The sequence below is a fragment of the Acinonyx jubatus genome, chromosome B2 (assembly GCF_027475565.1).
Source record: "Acinonyx jubatus isolate Ajub_Pintada_27869175 chromosome B2, VMU_Ajub_asm_v1.0, whole genome shotgun sequence".
Taxonomy (NCBI): domain Eukaryota; kingdom Metazoa; phylum Chordata; class Mammalia; order Carnivora; family Felidae; genus Acinonyx; species Acinonyx jubatus.
This window is the reverse complement of record NC_069385.1, coordinates 128,255,440-128,280,703: the sequence shown is the minus strand read 5'-3', so window position 1 is coordinate 128,280,703 and position 25,264 is coordinate 128,255,440. Positions and strand designations below refer to the sequence as shown.

Here is a 25,264-nt window from a genome sequence, read left to right as displayed (position 1 = left end):
GGTAAGTCCTCTGAGAAAGAGGTAGACATGGGGGTAGAAGTGGTAGGTGGAGGAAATTATACACATTTGCAGAAGGCAGCTTGACATGGGCACTGACATATCAATGGCTCGGAATGGACTCTGGCCATGAACAACAGAATAGCTGGATCAGCCTTTCCAGCTGAATACTGTACTGGTCTGAGCAGTACAGGAAAAGTGCAGCATGGAGGACTGGCTATGGATTCCAGAGAGGATGAGGAGGCAGTGCAGCTAAAGGGGTTAAAAAGATTTCAAAAGTATAAAGGAACTGAGTAACTGAAAGTCCAGGTGAGAATAAAGACTGGGAGTTTGGAGACTCATGAGAACAAAGATGGCCTCCAGGGAGAGATGGCCTTAGAGGAGGAATGACTGGGGAAGGAGTGTGTGCTGAAGCAGCACTGGGTGAGGTCTGGGCTGTGGTCATGCTGGGAATGATGTACAAACCCTTTGAGAAATGTCATAGCCATGGATGATGTTATGGGCTGACTTGTGTCCCCCCAAATTCATAGGTTGAAGCCCTACCCCCTCAGAACCTCAAAATGTGACTGCATTTGGAGACAGGGTCTTTATAGAGTTAATTAATGTTAGATGAGGTCATAGGATTGAGCCCTAATCCAGCAGGACTACTGTCCTTATACGAAGAGGGGATCAGGACACAGACACACACAGAGGAAAGACCACGTGAGGACCCAGGGAGAAGATGGCATCTGCAGGCCAAGGAGTGAAGCAAGCCCTGCTGACATCTCCATCTTGGACTTCCAGCCCCCAGAACTGTGAGACACAAATGATGGTTAGCCCCCCAGCCTGTGGTAGTTTGTGATGGGCACCCTAGCAGACTAACACAGAGGCAGTGGGGAGAGGGTTATTATCGGCCTAGAGGCAGCGCTGGGATTCAAAGAGAAGGCCAACACCCACTTGTGCCAATGAAACTTAGGGCATGAGATAAGGCAGGAGAAGGGGGATGTATATCCCAGGGAGAGCAAGGAGTTCAAGGAAAGAGGTAGGAGAGGAGAGGTCTGTGTTATGGGGAGACAGCCCACAGCGCAGGGGATTAGGTGATGGGAGGCAGCTGGGAAGAGGCAACACAGAAACTGGGTGAAGTGGGCAAAGATGGGATGGTTGTTCAGGTTGGGCACAGGCAGCAGGGGTGGGAGAATAAGTGCCCCATCCCGTATCCAGGATGCAGAAATGTGATGTCACAGAAGCACTGGGTGGAGGTAGAACAGAGTCATGTTAGAGGCAGAAGGAATTGACATGGGAGTTTGGCAAGATCTTATAATTGATGGAGGAAGTGGAGTTCAGAGAATACACACACACACACAACACACACCTTGTTTTGTCTGAGGAGAACTCAGGGATTCTGGAACAAGAGGAATCTCAGGTCTTGTGTCACAGTGACCCCCTACCAGGGAGTCCAGAGCATGTCTATACTGAATATGAAGGGGTGGAATTCTTTGGGGTGCTTGGATGGGACTGGACAACTGGACACTTAAGGCTTATTATGGTAAAGTCTGTACCCCCAGCTGCCTTGTTTCTGACTTGTTTTTCTGTTTCTGCCAAATTATAAAGCATAGACTCTCTCCTGCTCTAATTCTGAAGCTTAGCTTTTTGAGGGCTGATCTTGCCCAGTGGTTTGCTTCGGCAGAGGAAGGATTGTGGGAGCTTTGTGTAAAATCTCCCAGAAGTGTAGTTGAAGGTCAGTAACTGATTTGTGCAGGGTTTGGAAATGGTTGTGGGCAGTCTTGACTCGTGGATGGTTAAAAAAGCATGAGAGTGAGTGTATATGTATCTTGGGGAATGTGTCCAGCATGAGCCAGGATGGTGCCCTGCAGTACAGCTAGGCCCTATGCTAGGGGTACAATGCATGGTGTCATCATGTAAGTAATGCCCTTACAAAACAGATGGCAATGTATTGATGGCTTAACATAAATAGACATGGCCAGTAACACTAGAATGCAAGCTGTATAGGAGGTAGGACCATTTCTGTTGTATTTCCCAGTGCCTAGATAACAGTGCCTAACACATACTGGTGTTGAGTAAGTACCTGCAGAATGAATGAGTCAATCATGGGGTTCAAATGCATGGAGTTCAAAAACTTAGGTACTTCACTCCCATCCTCTAGTTTCTTTTGTCCAAAAAACAAACAAAACTGAACAAAGGACACCTAGAGAAAAATCACATAAGGGGGGCAGAATGGCGAGAGTATGCTCAGCATCACTCAGAATCGAAGGAATATGATTAACATGATAATCATATGCTGTTTTAAAATGAGCTTACATGTTATTTTGAAATTAGCAAAGATTTTTAAATGCTACTATTGAATGCTGGCATGAATGCAGTGAGATATTCACTTATATTTCAGGTGGGAATGAAGGTGGGTATAACTTTTATAAAAAAGTCCATGTCTATTCAAAGTTGTAAAGGGTAAAAATATTGTAAAAATTATAAAAACATTCATATGAGTTGATGCAGTTCTGATTATAATTATATGGCTAAATCTTGGACCAAGTTTAATTCATTATACTGAGTTCCCCACTCCAGGAGGACATTTGCAAGGAAATGGCATTGTATTTTTTAAGGAAAAAATATTGGTAGTAGAAATAGTGAGATAGGAAGACAGAAATAGAAATGAGCAATTGAGAAAATGTTCCTGACCACATAACAAGATTGTGTGTGTGTGTGTGTGTGTGTGTGTGTGTGTGTATGTTTTGATGTAGAATAAAAGAGCCAAAGGTCCCCATGAGACCAATTATCAATTAAGCACTAATGTGCCCAGAGCTGAGACCAAATTATTCCCTACTATATTTTATAGTATTTTACCAACTTGCTTTTGTATGACTGAAGTTTATGACATTAGATTGTTTAACTTTAAAAACACTCTAGTAAGCATTTAGCTAACACTTAAAAAATTAACACATTAATAATTTATATTCAGTATAATATATTACAGGGCTTCAGTTACATTGTAATCTTTTGACTAAGGTACTTTAATAATCCTGTGGCTTTGGATGAATGCCTAGTGACACGGTATTTGCATTATTGCGTTTGTTATTTTAACACTCACAACCTATGTTTTATTGTATAGCAGTTTCAAAAAATAGTATATAGTGCATATAACAGTGATATGGGAATCTTTCTCAATTCAGAAACAGGGCTAAATGTAAAATGCAAATCCAGATGATCTTAATAACTATGATTATTATGTGTGTATATCTAAGACTTGTGGAATTCATTTGTTTTCAGATTTTATTTGATGGGCAAGTAGGAATGCTTTGGAGCTAAGCCGTCGTTAATAAACCCCTGAGTTGCAAATGTCACACACCTGTCAGCCATGAATGGCCCTTTCTTTTTTGAGCTGCTGTGATGTTAACTCTGCCTTATTTCCCTCCTAGCGAGGCTTCTCTTTCCAGGGTAGTCTCTGGCGATTAGTCATTTCAGCAGGACTTCCTCATCAACATCTGTTCCAAAAGCCAGTTATGTGTGAGAGAATGTGGCACTTTGAAATTTGCACAGGGTTATTATGCAGATGGCGGCAGGGAGGTCTTGGCTCCCCCACATAGGTGAAAAATGCCACCTCCACCCACCACACATGTACCTCCTCAAGCCTACGTTTGTTCGGTTTTTGGAAGCTTCCAGTATGAGCCTTCCAAGGGAGCTCACCTTCCTCATCTGCAATACCTTGTGACACATGGGTCAATATGAGACATATTCCTTGTCCTCAAGGAGGTCACCATCTGGGACACATGTCCCAGAACCACCTTGCCTCTGCTCTGTTCTTTTACCCAATGCAAACTGGCTTCTCTTCCCTTGGGAGGTTCCCCCTGACCCAGCAGTTGAAGCTTGGTGGCCTCCTTTTGGGCTGGTCCTGTTGGGTTCGTGTGAACAGGGGTCAAAACATTCCTCTCATCTTTATTCTCCTTTCAGTGACCAGGAGTCCTTCTTAAACCCAAGTGTGGCTTTAATATTCCTTGGCTCCAGAGCCTTCCCATGATTCTCTGTTGCTTATGGTATATTATCAATTTTATTTTTCGCATGGCACCCCCTTCCCTTCCTTCTGCTGGCTTCACTAACTCCATGTGTGCTTGCTGTCCTTGAAATGATAGACTTTTAGGCCCAGGACCTTACCCAATTGGTACATTTGGTCCATAAGGTCCTATCTCCCAATCACCCTCCCTTTTCATCCCTCTCCCCGAATGCTGCCACGAACATCTATTCATTCTTCAAAGTCCAATTGAAAACTCATACTCTGGCAGCTTCCCTGACCCCCATACAAAGTGAAGTTTTTGTGCCTAATATCCAATTATTCTAACTGTGCTGTACTGCTGATAATGCATTATGGTTATTTGCATATTGCCTTATCTTTTTCACTGAATTATGGGACTAATTAATTCATTCAACCTACTCCTTTTTTTGCCCAGCATTTAATAGATGCTTAATAAAAGTTTGTTAAATATAAATGAATCACTTAACTCCTCCACTTCCTCCAATTGAGTACAAGCTTTGGGGGCAGCCATTCTGTTTTTCCTCTTTGTTTATTCCATTGAACTTAGTTTGGTATCTGCCACATAGCAAATGCTCAATGAATGTTGAAAGTGGTAATATGTATCTATGTATCTGTATATGAAAGCCTGAATAAAGCCACATACAAAATTTGCCTGGTAGCATTCCAAGTTAGGGGGGAAGATGGGAGAAAGATGGTAACATTGCCTATTTTTTGGATGAGAAGCCTGAACAACAGGGAAGGTATATGGTGGGTACAACTCTGATTTCCTAGTGTACTACTTGCTTTGCTTCTCTGGATGCTTCTGAAAGTCTCATCTAAGGCAATGTCAAAGAATCGGGTAGACATCACAACCTTGAAGAAGTCTTAGGGTCTTGGGAAAGAGCTGAGGTCTTGTCTGCTGAGCACATCCACTATGTGAATGAACCCCCACACATCCAATGTCCCCTCCCACGGGAGATCAGGGGCTCTTTCTAGTTGCACAATTCTGTTTTTCTTCCACTGGAGATCCAAGGGGACTCAGGGTTCAGCCCAGCTTTCCCTTCAGGACTGTGGGCACTTATATGACAAACATTAAATCTCTATTAAAAAGCATTGGTTCAGAGTGTCTGGGTGGTTCAGTTGGTTAAGCGTCCAACTCTTGATTTGGGCTCAGGTCATGATCTCACGGCTTGTGGGTTCGAGGCTCACGTTGGGCTCTGAGCTGGCAGTGTGGACAGAGCCTGCTTTGGAGTCTCTCTTCTTCTCTGTCTGCCCCTCCTCTGCGTGTACTCTCTCTCAAAATAAATAAACATGAAAAAAAAAGCATTGGTTCATAATTTTGAATTTGTTTTTCTTTTTCTTTTTTTGGAACCAGATTCATTCACCCAGCCACATTTAACAGCTTCTGGGGCTGTGTGTCAGACAATCTGCTAGTTGCTGGCATAGAGTGATGGAGAAAGTAAACACAGTGCCTGGTCTCAGGGGCTCCCAGACCAGCAGAGCAGGCTGACAGATACACATTTGCTCACACCTGACTACTACGCAGGGGCAACATGCAGAGGCCCATGAAGGAGGCGTTGGGCTGGAGCTAGGGCTCCGGGCGTGACTTGGCCCCTGCCTTTTGTCCGGACTGGATGACTCAGGGCAGCCAGGCCGGAGAGGCAGAAGGAAGCAAGGAGACTGATGGAGGAAATGCTTCAGAGAAGAGGAAATATGCAGAATGTCCCTTTTTCATCCCACGTGGCTCAGGTAGCTTTCTCTCCTATTATTCTAAGCTCTGCCTTGCTCATTCTGTTCCCCTTCCCTGCAGAGTTTAACCCTGTCTCTATTTTCTGTACTCTCACACAGGCACAGAAACGTGCATGTGAACACACACACACATACACACACACACACACACACCCCACTATGGCCTCTGCTCCAGCTTTCGGAACGTCTGTTTCAGGGAGGGAGTGGGCTCACTTGCCTTCCTGATCTCAACTGTTGCTTTCACGGCAGCTGGCCTGCCTAGTGACGTTTTGTTCCTATTGAGACAGTAGAAACCAAATAAATAGAGGCAAGCAAAACATGGAGTTCAAGGAAACAGAAGGAAGGGAGAGAGCTAAGCTGTTTTGCCCTTGTAGATAGGAAACCAAGTGCTTTGCTAACGATTACCTGGGGTAGGGCGGGTCGGGGGGGTGGGGTGGGGTGGGGATCTGCCCTGCCTGATGGTTACGTTCTATTTTCAAACCGAACAAGTTGGTATAAAAAATGAAACTCTCATAAAAGTTAAAATGGCAAATGTCGATTTCCTTGTTTTCCGGATTTCACAACTCAGGCAGAAGAGGAGTTAAATTGTAGTAGTGCAAGGAAATAGCAGAGCAAAAGTCACTGTGCTGTTTCTTGGAACAATTTCTGCCCAACCAGTTATCATTTCTCAAGCCCTCTGAAAGCGTGCCAAAAGCTGTCTGCATAAGTAGCGACAGGCTGAGCAGCCAGCACTGGGTGTTCTAGTCTTTGGGCGTAATGCTCAGCAGCTTTTACAGTTATCTCTTTAATTGGCCTCTGATTTGCTTTTATTTTAAGCAGTGCCTTTTGGTGGAAAGTGCACTGAACTAGGAGTCAGAATATCTGGGGTCTAGTCTTACCAGGCCATAGCAAACGACTGCCTTTGGGAAGCATCGTAGTTTTTACCCATGAGAGGAGAAGCAATTAAAGCAGAGGTCTTTAAGGCTTCTTCCTACCTCCAAGAGCCTTTGTTCTAGGTCAGGGGTTGGCAAACGATAGCCCCACTGCCTGTTTGTGTTCTGTCCATAGGCTAAGAGTGGTTCTTCCATTTTTAATGGTTGAATGAAATCAAAAGAAGAATAATATTTTGTGATCTATCAAGATGATCTGACTTCTAATTCAATGTCCATAAATAAAGTCTTATTGGCAATGGGCCTCTTCACTTGTCTATTGTCTACGGCGGCTTTTTTATTGCGGTGGTAGAGCTGAGTGGTTGCAGAGACTGCATGGCCTAAGATGTTTGCTATCTGGTCCTTTACAGAAAAAGTTTGCTGATACCTGTTGACCACAGTGAAACATATATTCTTACTTTCTGCATTCGTGAAAACGATATACCTCAGTGAGTTACTGTAAGAAGTAAATGAGCTAGGGGCACCTGGGTGGCTCAGTTGGTTAAGCATCCGATTTCGACTCAGGTCATTATCTCACAGCTCATGAGTTCAAGCCCCACATCGGGCTCTGTGCTGACAGCTCAGAGCCTGGAGCCTGCTTCAGATTCTCTGTCTCTGTATCTCGCTGCCCCTCCCCGGCTCGTGCTCTGTCTCTCTCTCTCTCAAAAATAAATAAACATTAAAAAAAATAAAAGGAAGTAAATGAGCTAATGATGTGTATTGAAAAAGGATGTCATGTACATAAATACCTCAGCACCTGCGGGTTTCTGGATGGAGAAGGAAGAAACCCTCATTAGTAGTTTGTACAAAAACAAGCTATTTTCTCATTCAGCAGGGTTGAAAATGTATAGGATTGCAGTTGTGTGAAATTATGTGTACATCTGTAAGGGAAAATAACAAGAACTTACTTGCTAGGTTGGTATGATTCTAGACGAAGGGGTGTGTGTGTGTGTGTGTGTGCGCCTCAATTATTTAAACTACTGCTAAAACTGTTTTCAAATAAATACGAAAAGGGGGAAAGTATCCAGTCACCTTTACTTTGATATTAATGTTGAAAAAAAAGGGTTTTTTAAAAACATTTCCAGGTGAATGTTGAGCTTTAATGGAAGAGATTTAGTTATCTGTGTGTTCCATACTAAGTTGTCTGTAGGCGGCTCTCTCCTAAACAATTGAAAGATATGAAGAGTTAAATATTGGAAACAATATATTTTTTATTTTTATATGATTTTTTAAAGTTGATTTATTTTGAGAGAGAGAGAGAGAGAGAGAGCAGCATGAGCAAGGGAGGGGCAGAGAGAGGACAGAGAGAATCCAAAGCAGGCTCTGCACTGTCAGCACACAGAACCTAACATGGGGGCTTGATCTAACGATCCGTGAGACCATGACCTGAGCCAAAATCAGGAATCTGACACTTAACCAACTGACCCACCGAGGCTACCCAATACTATATGATTTTAGAAAAATTACAACAGCCATGATTTATGGGTTTTGTTATAATACTATTAGAATAACCCCTCACCTGTTAAATAGGTCATCTTTTACTTAAGTGTTTAGCAAGAAAAACAAAGTTCTACTTGTTTAAAATTTAACTAACTCAGAAAGCTGAGAGGAAAACTGAACATTTTCAATGGAGATTGGGTCAGTTTCAGGTTTGGCAAACTACACAAAGATCAAAGTCTTTCATGAGAGGTTCAGAGCTTGAGTGTGCCAAAGAATAACCTAGAGATAGTAGAACTTGGATTTCACATCCTATTTTCTAATAGTTACTGTCTAGGGAGCTTACAGATCCACTCAGTTAATTCATTTGTCATTGGTATATAAATAGCGATGTCCTTTTTCCACGAAAGTGACCAGCAGTTTGGTTGAACTGGTGGAGTTCTCTGTGGACACAGCCTTACAGTGAGCTGTGTGCAAGCTTCACACAGAAAGTGGGATTGCCCCTCTCTCTTTCCTGAGGTGCAGAATGAAATTTCAGGAGGCTGGGGCACCCAATTCCCTGGGCTGGCAATGCAGCTTCTCTTGGTAGTAGCAGTGGGACCTTGGGTAAGCCACCTAATCCCGCTGAACGATGACTTCTTCATCTTATTTTTTAAATTTTCATTTTAAGTGTATTTGTTTATTTTGAGAGAGAGAGTGAGCAAGCAAGCAGGGGAGGGCAGAGAGTGAGAATCCCAAGCATGAGCCTGCCATGGGGCTTGAACTCATGAACCATGAGATCATGACCCCAGCTGAAACCAGGAATCCAAGGCTTAACCGACTGAACCACCCAGGTGCCCCCACTTCTTCATCTTAAAAAAGGATGATAATAGAACTCACTTCATAGATTGGTGAATACTAAGAAAATTTGTGGAAAAGGGCTAACGTTCAATGAATGTTAGCCATCCTTATTATCATGGGTGGTCAGGGTAGCTAAAAAGCAAAAATGAATCAAATAGTTGCGGGGGGGAGGTTCAAGCAAATGCCTTTTCATTTTCTGCTAGCCCTGAGTCACGTGATAAATGTAGACTGTCCAGCTCACTGGTTTCTAAAGGATGGAAATGTCTGGCAGAATTTGTTATCAACTTTAAGTCTGTAGAATGCCTTAGGCAGAAGTTCTTTAGCTCTTGATGAGTGATTTTTTTTTTTTTTACATTAATATCCATCCAACAGAATGATGAAGTACATGCCGGCCATTGGATGTGTCAGGAATGGTCAATAAACAATGACAAAGGATCTTTCACATTCTCTCAATAAACACTGCTGCTCCTTCTCACCATCTTCCTTGATAAACACCAGCTGGAGTGAAGCTTTCACCCAAGAGGCAGCTCATTGCCATGATGGAGGATAAAGTCAGTGGCTTCCTGAATTTATCATTGCCCCCTTTTTTTTTTTAAAGGCATGGTAACTGGTGGGGGCTGCCTGGTTTTGGGCCCTGGATTCTAGTGGCTTCCTTCCTTACGTGGCAGACATCAAGTGTGATGACTTATTTATCTTTTTCTTTAATTCTGTCATCCCAGCTTCTTGCTGGGGTGGAGTAAGGAGGAAAGAGACTTCAGGGCAGTTGAGTGTGAGAGTGGCCAATAGGGGAGGGGAGAAAGAGGATTTGAAGAGTGTGTTGTACATAAGGAATGGGCATTCCCCTCTTTGCTGTTTTCACGAGAAACAACAGAAAGGAACTAAATGTATTTTTGGATGTTGAACTAGTGTTTAATTGAATGCTATACTGGACCAAGATGGGGCCACCACTCTCAGCTCCTAGCTTACTCCCTGTGCCTAGGACAGTGCCTGATGATGGTAAGCACTTAATACATATTCGTTGAATGAGATACCAGCATTCTGGTTCCAGGTATATATCTCATGAATCCAATGCCATAGATCTCCAAATGTATACATTAAAGATAAACATCCTCTAAATCTCCTTTTTATGGAAGGAGCCAGTTATTATAACTCTTCTTTTGACATTTCCCTGTCCTCCTCTAGAGGAAGATAGATGTGTGGTAATACCCCATGAACAAGCTATCATATAGAAGGGAAAGTGATCTAATATAGGGGAGAAATGGCCCCAGGTCACAATCATGAGTGGGTGAGGAAAAGAAGAGGCAGAGACACACAGAGGTTGGTCATGTGATTCTTGATATGAGCTTGGGCCTAGGGTTGAGGGACATCCTCTTATATTTTGTGCATGTAGGGCAGATGGAAGGGGGCTACTCTCTTACCCTGGACTTTTACTCCTGATTCTGACTCATTCAGTAGAGGAGAGGGGCAGGTGTATGTTTGTGTGTATAGTGTGTGTGTGTGTGTGTGTGTGTGTGTGTGTGTGTGTAGCCTTGAGCCCTGTTTATAAGTTGAGCTTGAGGTCTGTACATGGGTCACAACTGTGCCCTAGTGGGCCCCTTCTCATGAGAGTGGGGGTTGGGAGGGCTTTAAAGGAACCAGTGGCTTTGGGAATAGTCATTCATGTAAGAACATAAATCCCACCAGATGATCATCATAAATTCAAATGTATTTAATTGAGTAAACATGTATTGTGCTCCTATCATGTGTCAAGTGCTAGGGCTAAAAAGATGAACAAGAAACAAAATCTATTCCCAGGTGTCCCACAGCTCAGTGAGAGAATATAAAAGTGTAATCAATATCATAATGAAGTACGCAGAAGGTGCTGTGGGAGGGGGAAGCAATCAATCTTCGGCTGTAAGCTAGAGACAGCAGGCCATTTGAGTTGAGCCATAAAGGATGGTTAGAAGGTTGTCACATGGATGATGTGGGGGAGGGGAAGGAAAGGACATTTTATGCAGAGAGAATAGCAAAGAACCAAAGAGGGGCCATGCAGAAATGCATGATCTTTTGTTGGCACAACAAAAGGTCAGAGATTCTAAAGTGTGTGGTTCTAAGGAGAAAGAAGGTAGAGGAGAAAATGGAAGGATACATCCTATCCCAAGGCTAGTCTGTTGCAGGTTGGGTTTTCCAGATGCTTAGATAGAGTTTGAAAGCATGATGTTTCTTAACCACCAAGGCTAATGAAAGAAGAGGAAACAGGATTGGGCAGAGAGAGAAATTGAGTCCCAACATATACTCCACAAAACTTCAGCCACCCCAGTGGGAAGTCTTGTTCACCTCCTAGCTTTGGGCAGCACTAGAAGAGTGGACCATTTAATGGCATACTTAGGAAGTCAGTCCCTGCCAGCCCATGTATCTGCTCAAAGTTCTTAAAGGACCCTAGTTGGGGTAGTGGCATCCAATGAAGGGTTGGCTCTTACTAACTCCTCAGTGATAGTGAACACAGGTCCTACACCTAGACCAAGACCCAATTGTGGCCAAGAGAACCACCTTGAGAAATCTAAAAGCCAATTCATGGCTAAATGTGCTGTAATTATTGACCAGTCGTTGTGGGTTGCTATTAATACCTTGAGGGCAAGCTTTTCTATGAAGATAGAAGTCAACAGCCACAGACCTCTCAGTTTGGTGGTGAACATATCCTTGAACTCCATGCTTCTTTCCCTCTGTTGAATGATGAGACAGGCTGTCATACTTGACATTGCCAATAACCCTTCAGGAGGTCTGTGAGCATCAAATAAAGGGAACACCAGGTTGTGTTCCAGCTCCAGTATGAGCTGTAATAATGAAAAAATATGGCTGAGGGCTCTTTGTTTTGTAAGCTGGGTAAGGCTAGAGAATGGCAGGGAGAGTGGAACAGAGTTGTGGCCCATTTGTCTTATTACTTGGTCCTCCAAAGACTCATCCTTGTCTTTTTTAAAAAAAATATTTGAGAGACAGAGAGAGAGAGAGAGAGAGAGCACATGAGCAGGGGAGGGGCAGAGAGAGAGAAACATAGAATCTGAAGCAGGCTTCAGGCTCTAAGCTGTCAGCACAGAGCCCAACGCAAGCTTGAACTCTTGCACCACGAGATCGTGACCTGAGACGATGTCCGACGCTTAACCAACTGAGCCACCCAGCAGGCACCCTGACTCATCCTTGTTTTTAACACCACACTGCCTTCATTTAAATCCTGGTGTAGGCACTTCTAGCTGTGTGACTCTGATCAAGTTACTTAACTTCTCTGTGCTGCAATTTCTTCATACATAAAATGGCAACAATAAAGACAATAACTACATAGGGTCATGGAAATTGTTATGAAGATTAAATGCCTTGATGAGGCTGAAGAGCTTAGAACAATGTCTAATGTATAGTAAGTGTTCTGTAAGAGTTAGCTCTTACTATTATTATTGAAAGCCACTTAAAATCTATAACCCCAAACATTTGAGACCCTGGAGACCTTTGGAAAAGAAGAAGAAAAGAGGAAAACAATGTGGAGATGGGCATGACACTTCCTTCCTTCACTTACTTAACTAATATTTTGGCAATAGATATCCAGTGCCAGGTAACTATATGAAGACATGGGGTAGCCTGAAGAAAGAAGATACAGTTTCTGCTCCTGAGGACTCACAGTTTAGCTGGGGTGGGGGTGGGGGGCTTATACACTTAAGTAAAATATCAGAATATGATGTCCTATGTGCTTGATTAGAGGTATAGAGAGATGGCTACGGGAAGCGGCCAAGGCTTTGGAGAAGGAATGTCATGGGGTGAGGAGGAACTCAGTGGGTGCAGGTGCCACGGGAGGAGGATTTTGCTGGTGGAGGTCGGGGCAGAATAAAAGCGAGAAGGTGTGGAGGGGCTCGATGCTCCATGCAGGGAGAGCTGAGCGCAGCCATTGCAGGGAGAGGTGCAGGCTGATGACAGAGCAGGTGAGCCAATGCCAGGCTGCCGACGGTCTTGAACCACCCAGCTGGGGGTTTGAACTTCACTCTGACAGCAGAGTGCAGGGGCGACATGTGATCAGAATCTGTGTCTCAGAAGTCTTGTCTGGCTTCACAGACATCCAGAGTCCTTTATACTTCCTCCTGAGATCCTTGGTGCTTAGAGTGAGCTTTGGGGACCAAAAGGGCCCGTCAGCCATGCAGAATCTCAAGTCTTCCTCAGACCGACCCCCCTCAAAACTCACCAGACCATTACAGTCTGGGCTACACTGCGTATTTGGGTTCAGAGAGTTTGCCTTACAAATGTTGCCTTCTCCCTCATTCTGTTGCTGGAAGGCTGAGCTCCATGAGCAGCAAGAAGCTGGGGTTTGGGGGCTGAGGATTGCTCAGGTGAGGTGTCCTCTGGAAGGCTGTGGTTCCTGTATTGCTGCCGGGGCTCCTCATCCGTGTCTGTCTCGCATGGCTTTTCTCAGTCAGAGTGTTTGCACTCAGCAGCAGGGACACAGACATGTTTCAAGATGTTTCTGCTCATCAAAGGCTTAAAAATTGTCATTATCAGATTTTCATGTCCAGCCCTTGAAAGTAATAATCTGTTCCCATAGTTGTCTGCCCTGTCAGGCTTTCTCCTCCATTACATTAACAGCCCCATTTGTGATATTTATTTTCCAAGTTTCTCTACCCTTCTAGAAGTTTCCAAATTTGCCTCTGGGTCTCTCTCTGTCTCTCTCTCTTTTTTTTTTTTTTTTGCAGAGTAGGGTGTCTTTTCAAACATTATTTAATCTACCAGCATCCCTTCAGTGGTAAGCACCATGAGAAGGAAGCCTTCCTCCTTTTCCAGGATGTATTAACCTCAAAGAAATAAGAATGTGGATCTGGGGAGAAGGAACAGCCACATCCCAATATCTAGGTGCTGCCTGTCACCGGCTCATACCCAAAGGCAAATGCATATGAGTTGGATGCTGCATTGCCCCAAGTAGATGAGCCTCTATTCATCAAAGACTTTCTTTGAAAGCTTAAAGTATATCTTTTCAGTGCTGCTCCGTATTTTTCTCAAGCTACTGTAGGGTTGGTATGCTAGTTCAAAGTACAGGAAAAGCCAGGGAAATTGTGAGAGAATTCTTTTTTGCCTTTCAACCTCATGTGGTTACTGAAAAAAAAAAAAAAATCCGCAGACCTGCCTGGATGTATCTTACCGAATCAACTCTGGAAGCAGATAGCCCATAGCAGAACAGCCGAATTGGACATTCTGTTCTCACAGAATGAATGGTCTGCTGAGCAGTTAATCAGCTCTTCATTCCAACTCAGGCAAGAGAAAGAGACGAAGGAAGCTGGTGGGGAAGAACAGAACTTCACCTTGTGTATCAAGAGTAACTCTGAAAGGGATACTATTAGAATCTATTCCAACAAAGACATCCTACCAGATCCGAAGACGTGAAAACAAACAGAAAAGGATTCGAGTCCTGTCATATAGCACAGTGGTCAGACCAAGTTCGCTCAGCCTTGGCCCTATTAACATGCTGGGTTGGATAGTCTTCTGTGCAGGGCTGTCCTGTGCTTCATAGGGTGTTCAGCAGCATCCCTGGACACATTCCCTTGGTCGTAACAAGCAAAAAGTATCTCCAGACATTGCCACATGTCCCCTGGGGGTAACACCACTCCTGGCCAAGAAAAACTAGGCTAAAGAAAGGGCTAACTGGATTCATGACCCAACTCTGCCACCTACTAGTTCCATGATCTTGGATAAGTCTCTTAGTCTCTTGAGCTCAATTTTCTCATCTGTAAAAATGGGGCTACCTCACAGGATTACTATAGGATTAGGCACTTAAATATGCATGATCTAGCACATAGTACATGTTCAGTAAACATCAACTATTTTTGTGATGATAATCACGTCCTCTCACCTGAGGTAAAATACTGTAACCTGTAAACTGGAACGACTCATGGATAAGAAGATTAAGGACAAAGACCACATCTTAGATTATCACATGGGGACGAGGTCTGCTGTAGTGGACAAAAGCACTGGTTCGCCCTACATTTGTGTTCAGCTAAAAGAAAAGCACTACACACATCGGATTAGCAGGGAAGCTCTGGAAATTCTGAAGGACTCAAACAGTGTTAATAGGGGTGCCGGATTTAACCTTGGAAATCTGGAAAACAACAGGGCACAGTGTAAACAGAGTAAAAAAAGAACAGAGGGCCTTTTAGAAGAGCTGTAAGGCTTAACCAAAATCCTTCCCCCTCCCTGTGCAACACCCACTGTCTCATTTAAGCGCCTCCCTTAGAAAAGTCCTTTGAGGTCTGAAGTAACCAGGAGTCCTTGCTGAGGAACATGGCAACTTCGCCTTCCACTGTAAGTTGCTCATGGTTCCTGAAGCCCGAAGCTGAAGCATCTGGTGTTCTCTGAGATGCTGAACCAGGGACTCTAGGCAGAGCCTGGGGCTGGGGGTGCAGGACGGGGAGTCCCAAAGAATGGAGTTAAAATTGACTGAAAGGCCATTGCTTTTGATGGATTTTATGATGGATGCATAAAATCAAGCAAGATGTGAACTTTAAATTGATTGCAACATGTTACCTTATCACTGTGTTCCCTGATTAATTTCTGGTCTGATCTTATCTTGTATTTCCCAAGATGCTTCTGAAGGCTTTCATGTCCAGCTTAAATCACACTTTTCTTTTCTCCTGCCAGTATTCCATGTTCCCAGGGTGCGAGTAGATGGGGAAGCATTTTCTATAGGACAAGTTAGTGCTTTTGGGGGCCTCTCCCTTGCCTATAGCAAATTTCTCAGGGTGTGAAAGAAAAATCAGACTCCATGGAGTTCTTTTTGCTTTTTTTGGTATATCTTTAATCTGCAATCATTTCAAGGCCTTGGTTTATTTTTATATGTTACTCATCCACTTTTTTGCTTTATATTTCATTTTATCCTGTATTTAAATCTTCAAATTTCAATATCACCTTGAGTGTTATCAGGGTTATTCCTCATGCCAAAAGCTCAGAAATACTGGTGTATTTATGTAGGTTTATCTGGCTTTTTTTTCCTTGAGGTACTGTTATTAGTCAGAATCCTGGTAGGAAGAAGGTGGCTGAGTTGAAAAGAACATTAATGAAGCTCTTCGGGCAGAGTTAAAGGAAACAACTCCGGATGGCAAGGCACCTGGGAACCAGGAACAGCAAGGACCTGTGACCTCCCTGAAGCCTGAGGGGCCATGAGGGGTGGGGATAGGGTTGTCCGAGCCTGATAAGAAATGTACTGGAAGGGGCTCTCACAGGACGATAGCCACATGGGAATACAACCACCAACAGCCCTTTGGAGAGACACGAAGGAAGCAGAGAGAATAAACACTCCAACTGTCTTTTCTCCCACTTGTTGGTTTCCTAGTGGTGCCTCTGATTGGCCAATCTGGATGACCCAGTCCACAGAGATTAGGGTCCCTGACACAGAGAAGGGCAGTGAATAGATCTGGATTGAGGTGGGAATAAAGCACAAACAATAACCAACATCAACTTCTTCTTCACTTTTGGCTGTTGAAATTCTCATTAGGGTATCAATAGATGAGCAACTCTCAGTAGATTATCAATGGTGATGAGTACACATGAATGCATGCCAATTCTATTTTTGTTATGATGAAATCAATTTTTGCTCTTCCTAGAGATACGTATATAGTTTTGTTTGTTTTAGGAAGCTTCTCTTTCTCCTGCTTGATCAGTCTGGTGTCCCTGTACAGAGTGGACAACTGTCTTTAAAAACCTGAATGCCCACACAAAGAATATATTGGAAATGTTAATTCTCAGCCCCCACATGACATCTACTGAACCAGAAACCTGGTGGGGAGGGTGCCCACTGATTTGTGTTAACAAGCCCTCCAGGGAGTCTGACGCATGCTCGCGTTTGAGAAGCGTGGGGCAAGATGTTGTGCAGAACATTTCTGATACTTCTCTCACACCACACCTTTTTGTTCTGGGTGTTGCTGTGGCAACCAGCAGTGCATAGGTATAGCCTGACCACACCTCGCTTCAGCTGCACCACATATATCTTCTCTGCCTCTGGGCGTCTCTTCCACTGCGGTGTGGTGTAACTGGGGGGAGCATGCTCAACTCTTCCTAGGCATGTGCAAACCTGGAAATGCTAAAGTGTTCATTAATAGTCCTGGGGAAGCCTTGTGGACCAATGGAGGTTGGGAGCCAGTAGATATATATCTCTCCCATGGTCCTGGGGTGAAGGCACATTCAACATGGCTCCTCAGTAGTTTCCAGTGGAACTGAGCTCCATTTGCCCAAAGTACTAACAAGCTCAGTAATACTCCTTTGGATTGGCTTTCTGTCTTCCCAATCACTTTCTAAAATTAACCACTACATGCAAACCCTTGTCTCACGCTCTGTCTGCTTCTTGGAGGAATCCAAGCTAAGACAAATGTTCTTTCCTCATCCTTTAGCAATATTTTACTCAATAGTGCTTATTTTTACCATCCTAGCAGTGGCTATAATCTCTCTGGCAATATGGTTCCATAGTTCTCTGTCTCCCCAGTAGGTTAGTATTCTTGAGGTCAGGGACCTTATTCAAGGAATGAATACTCTTCATTCAAGGAATACTCCCCACCCACTCTTGTCCTGGCGGGTTTTTGTATAGTGCTGAGCACAATAAGTGTTGAATTTAACAGACTGTCAGCCATGTCTGATGACTTGTAAAGTCACATTGTAATATTCTCAGTGTGTCTGACTTTGGATAGTGTTCTCCTTTATTGTTACAATCTTGAAGTTATGGCCTTTCTCTTTGAGCTATTTTCAATCAAGTTGTTGCTCAAAAATGAGGTTGGATTGCTTGTGACCATTCAGTACAGCCAGGCCCCACTTCACGGACATTGAGCTGTGAAGTTGTAGAAGGTCCTATGTTCAGAAGGTCCCACCCTTGGATAATGCTTGGCTCTTGCCAGTTGGAACAACTTCTTCTCCTCCTCCTCCTCCTCCTCCTCCTCCTCCTCCTCCTTCTTCAATGTTTACTTATTTTTGAAAGAGAGAGAACACATAAGGAGGGGAGGGGCAGAGAGAGAGGGAGACACAGAATCTGAAGCAGGCTTCAGGCTCTGAGCTGTCAACACAGAGCCTGATGTGGGGCTGGAACTTACAAACCATGAGATCATGATCTGAGCTGAAGTTGGTCACTGAACCGACTGAGCCACCCAGGCGCCCTGCCATCTTGAACTTCTTAATAATTTTATCTTTGTGGTTGTGTTTTGTGAGTGAAGTTCAAAGGACATTGGAATATACATGTGAGCAGAGGAGATAGACATAACATATGCATCTATCCTTCCCTACTTCCCAGTGTAGTTATTCATGATGTTCCATGAGCACAGAGTCCCAAGCCGAACCACACACAGGAAGCCAGCAACACTTAAAATGAGTACCAGGCAAGTGTAATGTTCATGACTGAGCAATCTGAGAAGGGGAAGGTAAGTAAGGAGAGGAAGTGGGGAGAGAGGGTAAGAGGCCATGCTTTACAGGTGGAACCAGAACATGCTTCCAAAGAAAGAAGGCAACGGTGTTCCAAGAAACACTGGAGACCAGGGAACCCTATCATATCATTTCTCGCTCATTTTACTTCCCTGTATTAGCTCACCACTTTTTCTGAAAATGATGATATAGAAGAATAGGAAAAGGTAAGGTAACTCCATCCTTTTCTTTTGGTCTTCCTTACCTATCAATAAGCTGAAGAAAGAAAGTGTTGGTAGAATGGGCACATAACAAGAGGTGCAATAAACACAGTTTGGTTAATTTTGTTCAGTGTCTCCATTGTTCTGATAAGAATAAAATGGATATATGAGCTATAAATTCCAGTTGTTTAATTTCAGTGATTCTGCATGCCAGCTGAATGTTGTTATGTTCGCACGTAAAATGATCATTTTATGAGATAAAGATGAATGGGAAGATTTAAATATATTCACATGTGAAAAGAAATGTTCATAAAAAAGAAAAATAAAAAATACATTAAAATTTGTGTATAATGAGCCACACTGTATGTGTGTGTCTCAAGTATGTAAAATAAAATGCTTTAATAAATAAGAAATAATAAGACTAAGGTGAGCTGCTTCTATTCCCAGTTAGAATGTGCCAGGCTTTGGGAATAAAAAGATAAAAGCCATCGTCCTTGCCCAAGGACTTCACAGATTAGCAGGGGATTCAGACAATCAACTCAACAATCAGAGAAGAGGGTGGTGAGAGCTCTGAACACCTAGCTGCTTGGGGATCAGGAGCAAAGACAGCAGGCATGTCAGTGGGGGTCTGGATGCTGGCTCACGTAGCCCTGGTCACCGGTCACACACACACTCTAGCATGGCACTTGGCACACAGTAGGCACGCAATCATCAGAGGAATGAATCTGATTCAGGGTAGCTTTCTGGAGGAGGTGATTTTTTTTATGTTTTTATTTTATTTTTGAGAGGGGGAGAGAGAGAGAGAGAGAGGGAGAGACATTGCACGAGTGGGGGAGGGGCAGAGAGAGAGGGAGACACATGATCTGAAGCAGGTTCCAGGCTCTGAGCTATTAGCACAGAGCCCGACGTGGGGCTTGAACTCATGGACTGCAAGATCAGGACCTGAGCTGAAGTTGGCGCTCAACCAACTGAGCCACCCAGGCGCCTCTGGAGGAGGTGACTTCTTAACTGGAAGTTCAGTACCCTGAGCTTGTGGACACCCCAGTTGCTCCATTAACCTCCAAACATCATGTGAGTGATGAATATTTCTTTTCACGTGCAAATATATTATAAGTTGTGAAGAGAAGAGAAGCCTAGGTGAAACGGTATTTCCAAGACTCCCTTCTAGGATGATGACCTTTGTGTCCAACGTCAGGAGGGAAAGGAAACATTGGGGCTCTCATTCCTGCCTTAGGTGTTATTCTTAATTACAAGGACAGGGTTTAATTTTGCATTATACATTTTATGGTTAAGAATTAGAGAAGTCTTTGTGTATTCCTTATCCAGATGCAATGCTTTCATTTCATAAATCCATTCATATAACCTATTCTTTTTGCCTATGTACTTCATATTTCTTTGCAAGACACTCAACAGCCTTCATCCCTGAGAGAAAGAGTTGTTCCACAAGGCCCTCCTCAGGCAGCCCCAGAACCTCCGGAAGGTGACATGTGGCAATAACCATCATCCACAGAGCTTCCAAAGCATCTCACCTGCCCAACCTTATGGCTCTTCTGCTTGGTGTCACCGTTGTTCATGTATTAATTAGGCCGGGAGTTTCTTGAGAGTGGCTTTGTGTCTAAGTCACTCCTGGAATCCAGTACAATGTCTGGTACATAGAAGGAGCACAAAAAAATGGGGTTGGTTGAATGAATGACCTAATATCATCTGACTGCTCCCAAGCTTCTTTAACTATGGTCTTAGGTGTCTCACCTCTTTATCTTATTTATCACTCTTTTCCTGACACTTTTTAAATATAGAACATACACACATTTGCACAGGCTCACCTCCCTCCCTCCATATACACACACTAGCTTTGGAAATGCACAGTGAACTTGACTGAAAGATTTTGTCAGGGCACTTACACTTGTTAGGACAGTTCACAGAAACATAAAAAAATGATGGATTGCTTCGTCCTGGCCCTTACACATCTTAGCTTGATGGAATGTCTTGGTGGTATCTGATTTCAGAGCACACCTGTAGACCTAGTGACAGCCTGTGCTCCTGAGTGGGCTTAGGAAAGCACTTATTTATTATAAAGTTAAAATTAAACTACACGTTTTTACATGTTGTTTAGTGGCAGGAGCTGATGCAAAACTTTGTCAACACAGAACTTTTCACACCTCGGGTTCCAACTTCAGTAAGTGGATTGCCGTGTAAGACTGGTGTTGGTTTTCGGCACTGAAAATGAATGAACTAACTTGGGAAAACCCAAAGGCATGGCCCTTTACCTTTCTTTGAGTTAAAATCCTTTGATTTTAAAAGAATCTGGGTCACTTCTCTCTTTTGATACACTTCAGAGCTTCTTGGTTCTACTTCCGGATCAAAGTAGGAACTCCCAAGTGCCGTGGCAGCGAGGTGACCCGTCTTTCCAGGAAGTGCCCTCATCTGGGATGTGAGGGCAAGCTCCCATCTGTGGTGCTAGATGTAACCGTCTTCACTTCCTAGCCGAGAGCTCTGCTGCCCACGGAGCTGTGCGGCCTGTGTGTCCCTTTGTCTGCTAACCATGTCTCATTGCTTTCTTCACAACAAAACGTCCTACTCACAGTGAAGGGCCCCGGATGTGCCCGTGTGAAACTGCTCACCGCACCAGGTTCTTCCCACCGCCACACTCCCATTGATGACAGTTCTCTGCATGCAATTTCTCCTAAAACTATCCACTTTTGCAGGGCCAAAGAAATCTCTCAGCATTTAGCATTACAGAGGCAGCTATGGTCTCAAAAATAAGATGGAAACTAGGATGTAGAGCAAGAGAAAGAAAATGCTGATTGAAATCGAAAGCTAAAAGCTAATGAGACACTCACACCATGGATGGGATGAGTTCCCTGCAGGAAAGCCACCAATGGTAACATGGCCTGTATGATGTTATGATTTATGGTTATTATGATTATTACTTTATCATCCTTTAGGCTTTTAGATATTATAAGGTTTTTTTTATACATGATTGTTGATATTTTTATTATTATTACTTTAAATGTTTATTTATTTTTTGAGAGGCAGAGCATGAGTAGGGGAGGGGCAGACAGAGGGGAGACACAGAATCCAAAGCAAGCTCCGAGCTGTCAGCATGGAGCCCATTGCAGGGCTCAAACCCATAAACTGTGAGATCATGACCGGAGCCGAAGTCGGAAGCTTAACTGGACTGAGCCACCCAGGGGCCCCTGATTGTTGATCTTTAACCATAAGTAGGTATTGTAATTTTTTTACAAATGAGGAAATTGAGGCTTATAGAAGGTAAGTAAGTGATCCTGTACCAGGACACCTGCCTAGCACCCAGAAATTAACACTTTCAAGGTGGCTGGGGGTCATGGAAACTGATACCACCTTTTGGGAGGCCACGTCTCAGTTTATTCTCAGGACAATGCTACCTTACTATAGAATGGCTAAATATGATATATCTATATTATGGAATATGGGCTTGCAGTTTTAAAATGAAGTGGAGTCTACTTATTGTTTTGAAAGGATCCCTAAGAAGTACTTTCAATTAATAAAATAAAGTTGCAGAATAACACTTAAGGTATGATCATGTTAATATATACGGATAAATATCTGCATGTCTATCTATCTATCTATCCATCTACCTATCATCTATTTTTATGTATATATGAACATATAAAAGCACAGAAAAATACACACATAACTACCAATATTCCTCTGCATGGAAAGGTGGGGACATAAATGTCGACTTTTGCTTTTAATTCATTATTCCTCAGGGTTGATTGTTTTAATTAAATGTGTCACTGTATTGCTTGTGTGATTAAAATCTAGTAATACAAATGGTACTGTAGTAAATAAACTTGGTTATCCTGTGCTAGTCATGTCATAATCAGCTCCTTAACTAGCAGTACAACTGTAGTTGAAAAAACAAGTGGAGGAAAAAACTGGCTCAGTCGGTTAAGTGTCCGACTGTTGGTTTTGGCTCAGGTCAAGATCTCATGGTTTTTGAGTTCGAGCCCCATGTTGGGCTCTGCACTGAGTGTGGAGCCTGCTTGGGATTTTCTTCCTTTCTCTCTCTCTGCCCTTCACTCCCTCGTGCTCCGTCTCTCTCAAAAAAAAAAAAAAAATTTTAGAACCGCCATGGAGGAGGAAGAAGGAAGATTTTCATGAACTCCTCCCATTTTGGCACAGCACACACTCTCTGGTTTTCCGTGTCTAGTGCTGAGCTTCCTAGTAAAAGGGAGAGAGAGAAACAGGGACTGAATTCAAGAGTTCAAAGATGATTAAAGAGAGAGCTAGAAATTAAGACACGGTAAGAGCAGAATACAGTCATTCCAGTAGACAAAGAAGAGATCTTAGGATATTACAGACCCTCAGGGGTTCCTGGGTGGCTCAGTCGGTTAAGTGTCTGACTTCAGCTTAGGTCATGATCTCATAATTCGTGGGTTAAAGCCCCATGTTGGGCTCTGTGCTGACAGCTCAGAGCCTGGAGCTTGCTTCGGAGTCTGTGTCTCCCTCTCTCTCCACTCCTTCCTGACTCACACTCTGTCTCTCAAAAATGAATAAATGTTAAAAAAAAATAATATTACAGACCCTCAGTGACGACATCCAAGGAATACCTACCACTGGTTCTCAAAGTGTGGCTCTCAGGCGAGCAGCATTATCATCGCGAGGGAACCTGGTAGGCATGCAAATTATCCAAGCTCGTTCCAGACCTACCAAATGTGAAACTGCAGGTGGGGCCAGCCGTGTTTTGACAAGCTTTCCAGGGAATTCGAATGTGTGCTAAAGTTTGACAACCACTGCTTTCCACCAGTGCTTCTCAAAATTGAAAATACATCTGCATGGCCTGGGGATCTGGTTATGCAGCACATTCTGACTTAGCAGGGATGGAATGGAGCCCCGAGACCCTGCACTTCTCACAAGATCCCTGGTGAGCCCCTGGTGCTGTGGCTCAGACCACATGGAGTCACTTCAGAAGGCAGACTGAGTGTGCATTCAATGACGAGAGTGTTCCCTAAGGAAATAATGCAAATCTTGTCAGCGTTTTATTTCATTTTTATTTCAAGGCCATGGGCGAGACTAATGCCGCTCTCTTTGAAGAGCTTGCTCTCTGGGGTTCTGGGGACGCGTTGAGGAACAGTGCCGTATTTGTGTATCTGTAGCTTTGCCTCCTGAAAGCTCCAAAACATTCGCTGCCACTCCTGACTTTTTGTGAACAGTTCCTCTTTCCAGATGGAGAAGCTGAGGCTGGCCCCCAGAGCTATTTGTGTTCCAAGGTCAGAGAGACCTGGGACAGCCTGGGCTGGCGAAGCCCTCCTGACCTGGCTGGAAGCTCTTCCCACCCGCCCCTTGCGCCTCTCTCAGCAGCCTGCGGGAAGTGGTGATGGAGCTCAGAAGATTAGCACGGCCGCAGCTCAGTAGTAAAACCCAGAGCAGCTCACTCTCCAGGCTCGCTGGTGAATAAACAGGGATCTTTATCATCCTTTCCGTCAGAAAGCATTTATTTAAAACCCCTTGGCTAACTCACAGGGTGAGCTGGCCTGTCACACACCATCACATGGGATGGAAACTGGTAATTAAATTTAGCAACCCACCTCGGCAAATCCAGACGGAGATGTTTACAGGCCAGCACGAAAGGAGCCAGGAGTTTTCACTCCTAAATCAAGAGGTTTCCAGAGAAAGTGAAGTAAGGCTCGGTGGGTTATGCTGAATTATGGGCACCTGTTCCCATCAATAACTTGATGGCAAGACTCAGAGGCCAAGAATGTCCGCTCTGCACACAGCCTGATGGAGGGCTGTCGGCCTCATTGTTGAGCTGTGTGGCTCAGCAGTGGGGAGATGCCGAGAGGGAGGCGTTTGCTCCAAGGACAGCTTGTTTGTTTACCGACTCTGGGGGCTGAGGCAGACAGCAGTAACCAAAGAATAAATGTCATTTTCCCTACACACCCGGCAAAAAGCACTGCGGTTGCAACATGGAGCAGCTTAAGTAGATTTTCGTGATGGCAAAGAGCAAGGTGGGCATATCGAGTCCGGAGTTTTGCTAGTTTGCAGGGTGCTGTCGGAATTCTAGCCTGGATGCCTGATGCAGCCCCTGCCTGCAGTCCAGGAAGCTTTTCTGTTATAAGGCTCTACTTTCTGGAAAAGCCCTTGGGTTGAAAAGTGAGCAAAAGTGGAATTTTGTGTATTTCTGGATTTGGTGGCCTGTGTCGGGCTGTCTAAAGTAGAAAGGACCTCTCTCATTTCAGCCAAAGACTCGGCCAGAATCCCCTGCTTTTGTGTGCCTGGGAGCGTGACTGTCAGAGGGAGGGGAGTATCAGGCCTGTGCACAAGCTAGGCTCCAGTTACACCTTCTCCAGTGCTTGACGTGCCTGGTCAATTACACCTGCCCAGCTTCTGTAAGAGCTTGTCTTTGACAGGAGCCCAGATATGTGGGTGGGACGAAGAGGACCCTGGCAATCCTCAAGGAAGGTGGCGGGTGCCACTCCATCTGTGTGAAAGCATTCCACCGTCCAGGTGCAGATAAACATGTTTGAGCTTCAGCAACACCCACATGAGTATCTGTTCTCCCACCTTACACAATAGCACCTTACAGAAAAGGGAACAGGACTTCGAATGTCGTCAACTGGGCCCTGCAGGGAGGAAAAGGCCAGCTGATAATGGAAGCCACCCCAGATTAGTGCGAGGGGGACTGGCTTCTTATTCAAGCAACCCTGGTGAATTTCCAGTCCCAGCGAGTGATGCTGGAAGGCATC

The 25,264-nt window shown here is 44.1% G+C and overlaps 1 long non-coding RNA gene across 2 annotated transcripts in view; it reads left to right on the top strand.

Annotated features, from left to right (window-relative positions):
* Positions 1-5,256: 5,256 nt before the first annotated feature.
* LOC106988556 (uncharacterized) overlaps positions 5,257-25,264 on the top strand; it is a 36,772-nt gene continuing 16,764 nt past the window's right edge. Inside the window, exon 1 of one of the 2 annotated variants that reach the window (XR_003414291.2) lies at positions 5,257-5,749. This is a non-coding gene — a long non-coding RNA (uncharacterized LOC106988556). Of the gene's footprint in view, positions 5,750-22,234; positions 24,199-25,264 lie in introns of those variants that run through there. The other variant, XR_008298710.1, reaches the window with a different exon arrangement.